At 54.2% G+C, this 14,909-nt stretch overlaps 1 protein-coding gene across 1 annotated transcript in view; it reads right to left on the bottom strand.

Moving 5' to 3' along the window:
- Positions 1-13,678, bottom strand: part of DLGAP2 (DLG associated protein 2) — a 464,829-nt gene extending 451,151 nt beyond the window's left edge. Inside the window, exon 1 of the mRNA XM_066237265.1 lies at positions 13,555-13,678. The gene's annotated coding sequence lies outside the window, so the exon portion shown is untranslated. The remainder of the gene's footprint in view (positions 1-13,554) is intronic.
- Between the last annotated feature and the right edge of the window lie 1,231 nt (positions 13,679-14,909).

The raw sequence follows: 14,909 nt of genomic DNA, 5'->3' as shown, positions 1-14,909 counted from the left end.
ACTGGCAGGAGTGACCACGCTAAGGCATGGGGGGGGGAGGGACAGCTGAGCAGAGACCTGTCACGGAGGCACCGGAGACGCCGCATCACCACCTGCCGGCCGTGGCAAGGGCACGGGGTCCGCAGACCCTTCCAGAGACAGGTGGCTGTGCGGCCGGCACGGCGTGACACCTGTTTGCCGATGGAAGAGCAGGAGGACAATCTCGTGGCCTTCACAGTCTGGCCAGCTCACCTCCTCAGACGAAAACAGCCCGGCTGGGCCAGAGCACACCTGTTTCCGGACTGGACATTTTTCAGACCAGCTCGAATTCCTTCTTTAAAATGCTGTCCCATTAAACCTGTTGAAACAGAAAGTCTATATTCCATTATGAAGTTAGGACACGGTGTCCTCCGGCCACTGTGAAACGAGGGAGGCGGCACCCGCCAGGCTCTGTGCCACGGCGGGAAATGTCACAGATTACCAGGGATGACCGAGGGATGTGTCCCCCTGCCTGGAGAGTCAGATATGGCCCTGGCCCACTGGCTCAGTGGTAGAGCATCAGACCAGCCTGTGGATGTCCCGGGTTCGATTCCCAGTCAGGGCACACAGGAGAGGTGCCCATCTGCTTCTCCACCCCTCCCTCTCGTCGCTTCTCTCCCCCTCCCTCTCTCCCTCTCCCTCTCTCTTTTTTTTCTCTCTCTCTCCCCCTCCCTTTCTTCTTCTCACCTCCTGCAGCCAGGGCTTGATTGGATACTGAGAATTGCCCCATGGCCTCCCCCTCAGGTGTAAATAAGAACTCGGTTGCTCAGCAATGGCCCCAGATGGGCAGAGCATCACCCCCTGGGCTCACCAGGTGGATCCCAGTCAGGGCCCATGCAGGAGTCTGTCTCTGCCTCCCCTCCTCTCACTAAAATAATTAATAAATAAATAAAAAATGTCAAATGTAAAAAGCAGTGGTCATTACTTTTTAAATAACTCCTTTGACAGGTTAAAAGTGATTTTTAACTCTTTTGTTCCCGTTCATTAGTGACCCTGACCCTGACACGACTCCGCCACTGTGTCTCGTTCACTTCCTTGCCCGCTTTTGGGCAGGCGTGCATGATCTTTGTGAGCACAGGGCAGAGCCGCCCTGACGGAGGAGAACGCGCTGGCTCCCAGGTTCACGGTGCGTGCCTTCTGACTCACGCTGCACGGAAGACTTGCTCGTGTCCCCATCGGATCTGCGACCCTCCCTCCGCTGCTTCCCGTTCTGGTCTCCTATTGCTCTGACACTCAGTCTGCCCTCGTCCAGGAACTCACTGAGGATGCGCCCGTGGCCAACACTGGCGAGGATGCGTCTAACGGTCATTGGGCAGCAGTTTCAAGAGAATCTTCACATCCACCACCAAGGCTCAGCCACCATAGACCCTGGGATCTACGGATGTGACCTTCCTTGGAAAAGTGCTCTCTGCAAACATGATTACATTAAGAATCTTGAGCCTGACCAGGCGGTGGCGCAGTGGATAGAATGTCGGACTGGGATGTGGAGGACCCAGGTTCGAGATCCCAAGGTCACGGGCTTAAGCACTGGTTCATGCGGCTTGAGCACAGGCTCACCAGCTTGAGCGTGGGGTCTCTGGCTTGAGTGTGGGATCAACCCCAAAGGTCACTGGCTTGAAACCCAAGGTCACTGGCTTCAGCAAGGGGTCACTCACTCTGCTAGAGCCCCCCAGTCAAGGCACATATGAGAAAGCAATCGATGAACAACTAAGGTGCCGCAAAGGACAATTGATGCTTCTCATGTCTCTTCCTTCCTGTCTGCTTGTCCCTATCTGTCCCTCTCTCTGTCTCTGTCAAAAATAAAATATATATATATATATATATATATATATATATATATGTATGTATGTATGTATAAATAAAAAGAGGCCCTGGTCAGGTGGCCCAGTGGACAGAGCATTGTCCCGGCCTGCCAAGGTCACAGGCTCCATCCCCTGGAATACTCTACCTCAAGCAAAACCAAATTGTCAAAGAATACTTTTTAAATATGGGGAAATTCTCAGAAAAACATATATAAAATGAAAAAACCAAGAGCATTCCCAATTTTGGTTTTAAAAAAATAGTAAGACGGAAGAGAAGCACACAGGAAACAAAGTATTTCTAAGTTACGAAATTACTGGTGACTTTCAAGTCATTAATTTGTGTTTCTCTATAATTTCAAAATATTTAGATTAGATGACCAGAAAAAAAATAAAAGCATACTTATGAAAGTAGCCCACTAGCCTCTAATGTCACCACCAGCGACGCCAGAGGACAGAACGTATCCTGAGAGACGAGCGGGTTAAGAACTATAATAATTGTAACAGGTACCAGCAAGAGGAGACCCGGGAGCCAAGGAAAGGGTCGGTGAGCTCAACACTAACAGTGACCTCAGGCTCTGCACATTCCCGGCCCCTGGGGAAGCCCCGAATGCTGCCAGAGGGTCCTGCAGTCACAGCCGTCAGAGAGGAAAGGATCAAAGGACTGGGACTGAGGTGCAGGCAGCACCCAGGAACATCCGTGCCTGCTGTCCCTAGTGAGCTGCTCAGCGTGCTGCCACGGGCCCGCGTTCCACACCTGCACACCTTCTCTGTAACGCTCAGACGGCTGTAGGGTGACACCAGGTGTCACACCTGTCACCCGCCTGCAGGACAGAGGCCAGTGCTTCCCTGGGAAAGCCCAGGTTTGCCAGCCACAGCCCCTGGGGACCGTCACCACTATCCAGGTGCCCCGAGTCCTCTGGCTGAGACGCCGCGTGACGGGAGCTGGGCCAGCGCCCCGGAATCTGACCCTGAGCGAAGGAGCCCCGTCTCTGCAGCGACACCCAGGGAGGGCCCCCCACGTCCTGCTGCGGGCCACCCCGTGCTGCCTTTCCTGCAGCGTCACCAGCATTCCCACAGGCCTGTGAGCCGGTCGGGGCCACCCAGTGAGGGCCCCACATGTCCTGCCGCGGGCATTCCTGCAGGCCTGTGAGCCGCCCGGGGCCGCCCAGGGAGGGCCCCACACATCCTGCCGCGGGCATTCCCACAGCCGCAGGCCTGTGAGCTGGCCAGGGGCCGCCCAGGGAGGGCCCCACACGTCCTGTCGCGGGCATCCCCGCAGGCCCGTGAGCCGGCCTGGGGCCGCCCAGCAGGTTCTACTTGATCGAGCTGGCAGGGCTTTGTGTCTGGGGCCCTGACCGGCCATTGAACTCCCGGTGTGATGAATGCACCCGTGACTGGTCAAGGTTAAACTAACGGCTTAGTGAGCTATCATTCCCTATTTGCTCTACCACAGCTTTACAGCCCTTCCGTGGAGGGGAGCATAAAGAAGTCCGGAGACATTATTAAATCACAAAAGTGGTCGATGCCCTAAGTCGTGTAAAATTCAGAAAGCCGCAGAATGGGTGCTGTTGGCAGGTGACCAAAGAGTCAGCCCCTCCCGGTTTCTAAGGGAAACCCACAGTCCCTCACCACTCAGCCTCCGAGCACAGCCTCAGCGAACCAGGCACAGCTCCGCCCACAGGAGGGTGGAGATTAGTCTAAACCCAAACGACTGTCCCCTGGTCCTAGGAACTGGTAACAGATACACCAGTCACTGGTTTAGATGCAATGGGACAGGAGCCTCAGGAACGGTCCTCACTCTGAAAATGGCATGTGGAAGGTTTCACAGCAACAACAGCTGATCACAAACCCTCCCCCCCTCTCCCAGGGCCCGCAGGGGTCCACGGCCCCCTCCATCGCAGGTGGCAGAGGCAGCCACCGGAAGCGGGGTGTGTCCCCAGGGCAAGCGCACAAACTCTCCCTGGTCAGGTGAGGATGAGCTCAGGGACCGTGGGACCTCCTCCAGGACGGCAAAGCCAGAAAGACCCTGGACCGTCTGGGGAAAGCCACCCACTGACCAAGGAGACCTGTTCTGACCGGACAGAAGCTAGAAACCAGCCTCGACGGTGTTACATTCAGACCCTGAGAGTCGTTGTTACGATGGGCAGGGGGCCCCAGCCGCCGTCACCCCTCTGCGTGACCACCCTGAGCGGCGATGGCCGTCTGCTACATGAAGGGTTCAGTCAACACCAGTGAGGACCTCCGAGCACAAACGCAGCGGAAGCCTGGCTCCCTGGTGACAGTCTGCCTGTGATCTTGGCTGCAGGGCTCACAGACAGTTCTGCTGAAGTCGTTTTGTGTGGGACTGGCCATGACCTGAGGCCAAACGCACCTGACACAGAGAAAAGAAGGACAAAGAAACCCAGGTGATGGCCAGTCTCAGCATCCACAGATGCAGACCAACAGGTCTGGTCCACAGTCACCCACTCGGCACCTGGGCCCCCAGCAGGGCAGGAGCCGAGGGCAGCTGTTACCCTCTGCCCGCACGGAGCAGGTGCCCCGGAGACTCTGGGGCAGGGGCCAAAGCCAGGCCCCGTCAGACCCTGCACGTGACCTTACACTTGTTCCCTAGCCTCGCTTTCTGGCCCGTAGTAAGTGCGCAGGAAACGCTAGTTATAATATTATTGGTTGGGGACAAACACTGAAAAATAAGTATGTACATCAAGGGGTGCATTAGAAGGTGACCGGGGAGGAAAAGGTACCGGGGGGAGGAGTGGGAACCCCAACAAAGTGTCGCCTGGAGACTCAAAGGAAGGGAGGGGGCGGCCTGACCTGTGGTGGCACAGTGGATAAAGCGTCGACCTGGAAATGCTGAGGTCGCCGGTTCGAAACCCTGGGCTTGCCTAGTCAAGGCACTTATAGGAGTTGATGCTTCCAGCTCCTCCCCCTTCTCTCTCTCTGTTTCTCTCTCTCCCTCTCTCTCTCTCCTCTCTAAAAATGAATAAGGAAGGGAGGGGTGACTGGCGTGTACCCGTCCCACAGCTCAGCAAGGGGAGGGGTCAGACAGCCCTCCCTCTGGTGGGACATGGGTCCAGTCCTCCCTCTCTGCTCCCCACTCAGCAGCAGGAAAAAGGACCAAGCCAGGCACACTGCTCCATGACCTGCTTTCTTCACTTAACATAGTCTGAGCACCTCCGGTGTGAAATATTTAACTTGCATCTGTTTAATGGGTGTGTATCTTTTTATACTGTGCCCATATCATAATGAATCTTTCTAATCTCTTGTTATTGAGACTTCCCAATATTTTACTAAGAAAACAAAGCTGGAATGAACATCTGTTTAGCTCACATCCTGTAAATTCATTTTTGTTTTTTTTATTTTTTTTTACATTTTATTTATTCATTTTTTTTGAGAGAGAGGAGACACAGAGAGAGAAAGAGACAGAGAGAGGAAAGAGAGAGAAAGAACAGAGGGAGGAGCAGGAAGCATCAACTCCTATATGTGCCTTGACCAGGCAAGCCTGGGGTTTCGAACCGGCGACCTCAGCATTCCCTTTTACCCACTGCGCCACCACAGGTCAAGCCATGTAAATTCATGATTACTTCCTTAAGACAGGTTCCCAGAAGTGAAATCGCTAGGACTAGCTTTATGGGCGGGGGGGGGGGGGGGGAAGCTGTTTGTTTTTTATTTTTTTGAGTGATGTGAATCTTACTAAAATACCATTAGAGTGGCAAGTAAGGGGATAAATTGAACAGTAAGAAATACTGTTTGGTTAGTGTAAAGAGCTACATAACCCATCTTTCACAGAAAAATAAAACATTGAGTATAATTACAGTGATAATCTGGAATATTGTGTTGTAGACCCAGGAATATATGCTCAAATGGCTGTGGCAAAAGTTTAAAAATACAATATTCAACTGCTTGTGAAAATTTCTAACTTATCATAGTATATATTCTATTCTAAGTTTTCAATGGAGTCAGAAAACAAGTTTTCAGAAATTTGTTTAGAAACTGTCAAAATATTACACATAATGCCAGAAAAGTGAAAATTATTTTTTTTCTTCTTTTCCAAGTGAGAGGAGGGGGGATAGAGAGACAGACTCCCTCATGCACCCCAACCGGGATCCACCCAGCAACCTCCATCTGGGGCCGATGCTCTGCCCATCTAGGACCATGCTCGCAACCAAGCTATTTTTAGCACCTGGCACGGAAGCTCCACAGAGCCATCCTCAGCACCTGGGGCTGATATGCTCAAACAAATCGAGCCACGGCTGTGGGAAGCGAAGAGAGAGAAAAAGAGAAAGAAGGGGAAGGGGTGGGGGGAGAAACAGATGGTCACTTATCCTGTGTGCCCTGACCGGACATCCACACGCCAGGCCAATGCTATACCACTGAGCCAACTGGCCATGGCCGGAAATTATTCTTAAAGAGACAAAAGTTTCTCATGGCAGACGAAAAAGGTGCACAGTCAATACACACAACATAGAGAAGCCACGCGGCAGGCTGGTAATGCAGGGCCTGTCTTGTAGCACACTGGTGGTTAAGGGCTGTGGATTTACCTGCATTTCTTGTGTAATACGGTCCAAAACCCTCCCTTCTGCCCAGGTCCCTGCTTGTGCTCAGCACCAGGGACAGCGCTGGCACCTGCCCAGGGTGGTCAGTGCAAACAACCCTCTCCCGTGGAGCAGGTTTCACATCTAAGTTTTATGAGAATTCCATGGAGCACCCCGCCCCCAGCAGAGGCACAGAGGAGCACAGGGTGGCAGTCTGGGGTTGCCGGCTGGGAAATGCGCCATAGCAGAAGTCGCAGCGCAACGAGGTGGAAGAATAAACGTGGGGAAGCACAGAAGAGAAGCACCACCATGCGTGTGCAAGTGTGCAACAGCTGCGCACAGCTGGTCAGGAGGTGGGCGTGCACCGTGCCGGGCTGTGAGGGGACAGTGTGGGTGCCGGGGGCCACAGCAACGGAGGAGACGGTGCTGCGTAAGGTCAGGGTGGGAACCGGGGACACCCTGTGGGGAGCTCGTGCACTCACAGGGACAGGTCACTAGAGAGATGGCACTCTGGAGCCGGGACCACGCACGAGCAAGACCAGGCCCCCCCTTCCTCAAAAGCTGTCTCTCTAAAAGGGGAAGACAGTACAGGGGGCGTTCCAGGGGGCGTGAGGTGTCACCGTAAGGTCAGGCAGGGCACAAAGTCACCTCGCCCAAGTGCAGGGTCAGGGACAGTTACCAAAGTAACAGCTAAGCTCTCACTGGGGACTGAGGACTGAGGACCCCCCCAGAATGTGGAGCAGAAAGACAGAGGGCGGGGGGTGGCTGGTGGCAGCTCTGCTCAGGTGGTGCCACTCTCAGAACACGGTCACCGGCTCAGCTAGGACAGATTTCGGCCTCCATGTGAAAGCACACGGGGAACATGACGCTCCCTGAGACCCGAGGAGCTGAGCTGTCCTCCGGACACAGGGTGTGCAGTCACGATGAGCCAGCCACTCTGACAGGTGGGGGGGAGGGGGGTTTACAGAGACAGTGCTCTACCTCCCGGGCTCACGGAGCTCCCCAGCTGCTCGCGGGAACGGTGCACAAATACGGGGAAAGGGAGCCTCTACAGCTGTGTGTGCATGCTTCAGTTTAGGCTCCTTTCGGTCTGTTAGAGGACTCCGCCCTACAGCACGATTCTGTCTGTAGCTGTCACACAGTACCCAGCCCCAACAGGTTAGTCATGAGAGTACTTTCTTTTTTTTTTTGTTTTGTATTTTTCTGAAGCTGGAAACGGGGAGAGACAGTCAGACAGCCTCCCACATGCGCCCGATCGGGATCCACCCCGCATGCCCACCACGGGCGACGCTCTGCCCACCAGGGGGCGATGCTCTGCCCCTCCGGGGCATCGCTCTGTTGCGACCAGAGTCACTCTAGCGCCTGAGGCAGAGGCCAAGGAGCCATCCCCAGCGCCCAGGCCATCTTTGCTCCAATGGAGCCTTGGCTGCAGGAGGGGAAGAGAGAGACAGAGAGGAAGGGGGGGGTGTGGAGAAGCAAATGGGCGCTTCTCCTATGTGCCCTGGCCGAGAATCGAACCCGGGTCCCCCGCACGCCAGGCCGACGCTCTACCGCTGAGCCAACCGGCCAGGGCCGAGAGTACTTTCTAAACTGGAAAACAGGCATTCAGCATCCACCCCAGTGAAAGATCAAGTGAAGTCTTGTGGTTCTTTGTTTTTGTTGACTTGGCTTCCAGGAAACTCTGACTCAAATTCAATGCCCAAAGAATTATGCCAACCCTCATGGTTATCATACTTGTTGCTCTAATTGTCTCCTATTTTTTTTTTTTGTATTTTTCTGAAGCTAGAAATGGGGAGAGACAGACAGACTCCCGCATGCGTCCGACAGGGATCCACCCGGCACGCCCACCAGGGGGCGACGCTCTGCCCACCAGGGGGTGTCGCTCTGTTGCGACCAGAGCCACTCCAGCACCTGGGGCAGAGGCCAAGGAGCCATCCCCAGCGCCCGGGCCATCCTTGCTCCAATGGAGCCTCGGCTGCCGGAGGGGAAGAGAGAGACAGAGAGGAAGGAGAGGGGGAGGGGTGGAGAAGCAAATGGGCACTTCTCCTATGTGCCCTGGCCGGGAATCAAACCCAGGACCTCTGCATGCCAGGCCGACGCTCCACCACTGAGCCAACCGGCCAGGGCCTCTCCTTCTATTTTATTAACATTTCTGCCCTTGTCCCTGTGTGGTTATGTTGGGCCAAAACTTCTTGGAATGAGGTGGCAAAACAGACATACAAGAGAAGACCAGGAAAAAAACATCTAATTTCTATGAGAATTCCGAGAATGGCTTGATTACTTGCAATGGAGGATGGCTCAAACTGGGCCCCAATTTTACCTCCTCGTGAGAAAAGTAGTCAGCACTTCCTGAGCACTTGCCATGGACACTGTTCTAAATGCCTTCCAGCATTGAGTCACTGAAGCCTCATGAAGGAACTGACACTCACTGAGGTCAAACAAATTGCCACATGACAACAGCTGCCAGGCAATCTGACTCCAGAGCCCACATCTGGGGCCCATCTGCCGATGGAAGAAGCTGCTGGTTGGTGCCATGCAAAAAACAGTAGGAGACCCTGACGAGACGGTGGCACAGTGGATAGAGCATCAGCCGGGGATGCTGAGGACCCAGGTTTGAAACCCCGAGGTCGCCGGCTTGAGCAAGGGCTCACAGACATGACCCTGTGCTCACTGCCTTGTCACTGGCTCAGCCCTCCAGTTAAGGCACACATGAGAAAGCAATCAATGAACAACTAAGGTGCTGCAAGTATGAGTTGGTGCTTCTCATCTCTCTCCCTGTCTGTCCCTGTCTCTCTCTCAAGCACTTGCTTTAAAAAAAAAAAAAAGGTAGATAGTTTAAGAACAAGAGGATAATTTTATATTGATTGCCTGGCTCAAAACATATATACTGCTCACAAAAATTAGGGGATATTTCAAAACGAATATGAAACCATAAAATAATCCCTAATTTTTGTGAGCAGTATACCTTAAGGGCCTTAGGGGATCATTGTTTCAATATTTTTTTCTTTTGTGTAGAGCTTAGTTTTAAAGGCAATGACCAAACAGATTTACAAAGTTCCCTTTTTAATTTGTGCTTCAATCTTACAGATGGGCTGGTTGTCACTGTTTATTCCTGTTTAGCAATATTTAATTTTACTTTTTCTCTTGTATGTGTGCATACACACAACAAGGTATCTGGACAAAAGTATCACCTGAAGACCCACAGATCTTGCCCCACAATGGAGCCGCAAGTGAAAATTTTTAGAGAAACTAAAAACCCTTACATCCCATTGGGCTGTAGGGACAGAAAACTCAGTTCAAACGGAGGAGTTTCTCGGTTCACTTAATGGGAAATCAAGCAGGAATGCCGGCGTCAGGCACAGTCTGACTCAGGCCTCGACACCATCGGGCTCAGGAGGCTCCACCACAGCCAGCCTGCCGGCCTCCAGACAGGTGTCCCCTCCGGCCACTTCTGAGCTTCCCTTTCTGAAGCCTTCCCTCCTCAAAAAGCACGTGCAGTTCCTCGCTGACACAGTTACCCTTGAGAGGAGGATGGGCCTGCCCACACCGAAGGCAGGCCCACCACAGCCGAGCCCCGAAAGTGGGCCGGTGGCCCCTCCAAGACCTCAGAGCACGGCTGTCCTGGAGCAGTGGGCACGGGCAACGGCAAACACAACAGATGCCCGTGAAACCGGCCCTTGACGATCCCCCAGGAAAGGCAGATGGCTCCGGAACAAACCTACTGACTCCCGGCATGGAGAATTACTGCAGCAACCCGGAGAGGCTCTCCCCTCCAGAGCGGCTGCCACTGGTGCCTTCGCAGGAAACGCCAGAACAGCAGAGCGGGGGCTAAAGGGTGGGAGAATGCGGACCCCCACCCTGAGCCGCTGCCTGGGAGACGCTCGTCCGTGGCCACGAGGCCAGCACACAGAGCAAGGACATGGAAAAGGAAACTGTGCTTTTCCACGTGAGCTCCAACTGCCTCTGCTGAGGACACAGACACTCACGCTCCACGTGTTCTTGGGGAGGTGACGCAAAGGTGAGTGACCCTAGAACAGCAGGTGCAGGATTGGTACCGGAGTCCACATGCCCTACAGCCCCCACCTCTCACACCAAAGCTGAATGCTCTGCTCCCTGAAAAGGCATGTTTTCATCACAAACGTTAAGTAAGTACTGTCCCTCTCTGTACACACAAGCCTCTAAAAGACAACAGAACATCATGTAAAAATAAAAGCTGGCGATCAGCTGGGAAAACAGTTATATGATAAAAATAACGTGTACATATAACTGGTTGATTGAGGGTGATTTTTAACTGCATAGGGTGCTGTGCCTGCTAACTTCCTGTATGGAAGCCTATAATTCTTTTAAAGCCAGCATGCTGGCAGTGCTCTAAATATGACTCCCATCTGGCCAAAATGATGAATCATAGTTATTTTTAATGTATCCAGAGAATGACCATGGCATATCCTCCTAAAGGTCAATAAATGATACATTTAATTAATTTCCCTTTAAAATCTACAGTCAAAGTGTACATCATTCAACTCCTTGGGTAGCTGGGAAACCATGATGTTTTCCTGGAATTTAGTTACAAAGAATTACAGCACCTCTTCAATTTCATCTTGTAGGCAAATTATGGAAGGTACTCTGCTGCAACAGAGAGAGCAAATCCTCTAACAATTTAAAAAATATTAGAACCCTTTAGTTTCAGAATTGCTCAGATTCTGGGTATGTCAACTCCAACGTGCCTCAAATTTTACAAAGCATCTTTTTGCTTTTAATATTTAATTTGGAATTTCTGCAAATTCGAAAATGAAATAGAAATAGGAGAAGCACTTCATTGCCACGGGGTGACATATATTTATGTCATGAGAGAGAAACAATCTAAATGCAGTAAAAAAAAAAATGTTATTAATTCAACTACATCACAAGTAACCTAAGGCCCAACAACATATTGTTAAAATACAGGGTGGGGCAAAAGTAGGTCGACAGTTTTCATATGGAAAATAGTACAATAATTAACAATAATACAAGAATAAACTCTTTCACATGTTCACAACTGTAAACATTTTAAGCAACTGTAAATATTTAAAACAACAAAATTATTGGTAAATAAATACATGTTTATTTCTGCCTCAAGCTAAGCCCCTTCTAGACTGTCCGTGCCAAGTTCTTTGGAAGGAAAGGCAGTAACGATTGACAATATGGAAAACTGGCTTAGACAGCTTATCCAGGAAACATTGTTGTGGTGAGAAAAATCTTAATTTTAATTACTTCATTGCTTTGGAATAATCAAGCATTCATTTTGCTCACTAAGCGTAACCTTCACCCTGAAATGTAATGTGCAGACTGGACACAATTGAACTTATTGACTTTTTCACCAAAAACTGGAGGTTCTCAGGAGTGTAGCTGAGGGGCACAGGTGGCTTCATTGAGAATAACCCCCACCATGATGGGACTCCTAAGTGGACGGGATGCCTGAAGTGGTGACAGAATAGGGGACTGTTCTTCTGGCCAGGCTGTCTGTCACCTATGCATCAAGGGGTCCACAACGCTCACAGCCCAGAGGTGCCTGGACGAACAGTGTTTCCAGGGTATGCTAGCCTGGCTGCCAGATGTGAGACATAAATATCCCATCCCGCTCTCTTCCCAGCGATGAAAAAGTCACCCCATCAAAAAGGAAATGGTACACACACTCTCCAATTACCATTAGAGCCAAATCTGTGAGTCACCCAGCTGCCTGCACAAGACAATTTGCTACTGGAAAATCCTGATTAATGGCATTTTTTTAAAAACACCAGAGTAACAACTTGACCTGCCAAAAATTACCATTTTTTTCATCATTTCATCATTTTTCTCCTTAATTACCTATTACCTTCCGCCAAGAATTTGAAAAAAAATGGAAAAGTTATAATGTGCAATAACCGCAAATCTAAATATTGTTCCTTCCAAGGTGCAGGGAAGGAGTGGGTTCTGCGACATCAGCTTGGAGACATGTGAGGACAGTCCTTCTGGGTGTGGCATGTGGACTCGCCAAGGCCACGCTGTGATGCAGGGTGATTTACTAACAACCGGTGCCACTGAGTCACCGCCTACAAACAGGCCTTCAAGTCCCCGGTTGTCAGCAGGCGCTCCAGGAGGGCTCGCCCAGCTGGATATCGGGAGCAAACCCTGGGACCCCAGGAGAAGGCCCACGGGGCAGTCCTGTCTGAAGTGCCTCCCTGCGCGCTGCTGCCTCCCTCCTCGTCCGAGGTGACAGCAAGGCTGCCACGCTATACATTCCCAGCTCTAAACCACCACAGCCCGCGCCGGCAGAATTCCCGACAAGAGGAAGAATTCGCTGGCCAACGCTTTATTCTTAATCCGTAAAAGACAGGCGGCTTTCAGTCCCGCACGCCAACCCCCGGCCATTCATCTGGAGAAGCGACAGGCAGGCGGTTCGAGTCACGTCAGCCGAGAAGTGAGCGGAGTCCAAGAAAGGGCAGCAGCTCCGGAGTTTCCGCCGCGAATCGCCACCACCCGCGCACTCCCTGCACCCGCCGCCCCGGTGCCTCCGAGGGTCCCCGCGGAGTCGCTCCAGCGCCTCTAACTCTGCGTCGTGCCCCACCCCATCCCCGTCCGCCCGCTCTGCGCCCCGCGCACGCGGCCACTCCCCCACCCCCCGCCACCTGGCCCGCCGGCCCCCGCCCGCGCCGCGCGGCTGCGACAGTCATATCCCGTTATTTCTGCGCGATCGTTAGCGAGCGAGCCGAGAGCAGCAACAGCCGCTGCCGGGGGAGGCTTGGTGACAAAATCCTGCGCCGCAAGCGTCTCGCTTAGCAACCGCCCGAAAAAGCCCCCGAGCTCGCGCTCACACGCGGAGAGCAGGAGGCGGCCACCCCCTCGCGGCGCGCTCCGCCGGCCCCGCCCGCGCTGCAGCCACCCGCCCGCACAGCGAGCCCGAACCCGCGACCCCCGCGACCCGGGCGCGCTGCCTCGGCCGCCCGCACCCCAGTCCCTGCTCAGCGGGGTCCGCTCCCACCTGCCGCCCCCACCCGCGCGCAGCCCCCTCCCCGGGTCTCCGCCGGGCCGAGCGCAGAATGTCACAGCTCCGCGTCAGCGCCCCCAGGAGCCCAGGGTCCAGGGACACGGCCCGCCCGGCCCGGAACCCCGCGTCCCCGACGGCTCCCGCGCCCTGTCCCCGCACCCGGTCCCCGCGCCAGCTCCGCGGCCCCGGCGGCTCGCACCTTCCTCGGCGCGGACATCTTCGTCGCTCCCGGGTCAGCAGGTGCGGGGACACATGGCGAGCTGGTCCCTCCCGCCGGACGGCGGCTTGCGGGTCGGCGAGTCTGTCCGCCAGTCGGTGCGCTCCCCCGCGGGTCCGTCCGCCGCCGCCGCCGCCGCCGCCGCCGCCGCGCGCTCCGACCGCGCTCGAGCCCGGCGCACAGTCGGTCCTCCTGGCGGCGCCTGCGCACTGAGCGTCCGGGGAGGCCCCGCGCACTAGGGGGGCGGCCGAAGCGCGGCAGCACCTGGAGAGCAGCCGAGCCGCGTCGGGGCAGCGCAGGACCTCGGGCAGTGACCCCGGCCGCCCTTCCTGCCCCTTTCCTTCCGGCGCGCACGGCGGGCAAGGAGAGCGCGCGCACCGCCCGGTCTGCCAACTGTTGCGCCGGGAGCGGCCGGTCACGCGGGAACAGCGGGGGCACGAGGCGCTCGGAACACGCCCGGCGGTCGGCCAGTCGCCACAGCGCTGCCCTGGAGCAGATGCCGAAAGCGCTTGGGAAGTTATCGCTGGTGCCACTCGCACCCGAACACTTGGGCAGGTGCAGCCCGCTCCAGACGCGGAGAGTGACACCCGGGCGCATTCGCGCGAGGGATTCGCGGACGACGTAGAGTCTCCTCCACACCCAAATGCTCCCGCGGCAGGAGGGCTCCCATCCATCCTGCTGCTGTAGGTGGCCAAGCCGATCCTCCCGCTGCTCCCACCGCGCGCACCTTTCTGTCTTCGCGGGGAAGGGGATTCCGGCACGTCCCCAGAGGCAGCGCGCTCCGCCAGCGGGGCCAGTGTCGGTGCGTGTTCGCTGTCCGCAACATACCGACCATACAGCCTGGGGACAAGGAAGAGGGCTTATTCAGTGAAGTTGTGTTGACAACTGCAGCGATCTGGAAAACCTAGCGACGTGGTTATATTTGATGGACTGCAATTAAATTCACGAAGATGCCCTTCGGTGACCGGAGGCCAGGCAAGAAGGAAAGTTGCTGCGGACTGAGTGACTGCCCGCCGTGCTGGGAGCTGGGACTGCTTTTATTCCCGCTCTGTGATGTAGTTACTGACCTTGAGCCACTCTGTAGGTAGCCCCACTTTTGATACCTCTGCCACAGCAGACCTGTGTATGTCTCTAACTGGGCTATGGAGAGGGTTAAATGAGATGAAGGACGCGAAAACTGATAGAAGAAAAAAACACCAAGATGAAAAATTTCAGGGAAATTGACAGGGGTTCGAACAGGAAAAGAATCAGGAGATCAAACACCTGGACACGAGACAGTGGTCTTTTCCGGAAATTCCAGGATCTTTCATAAAAAGCTGTCTCCACAAGATTTCTCC

This window comes from Saccopteryx bilineata, chromosome 6, assembly GCF_036850765.1.
Source record: "Saccopteryx bilineata isolate mSacBil1 chromosome 6, mSacBil1_pri_phased_curated, whole genome shotgun sequence".
In the NCBI taxonomy this organism is placed as follows: Eukaryota; Metazoa; Chordata; class Mammalia; order Chiroptera; family Emballonuridae; genus Saccopteryx; species Saccopteryx bilineata.
The sequence above is the reverse complement of the archived record's forward strand: the minus strand, read 5'-3'. Positions and strand labels throughout refer to the sequence as shown.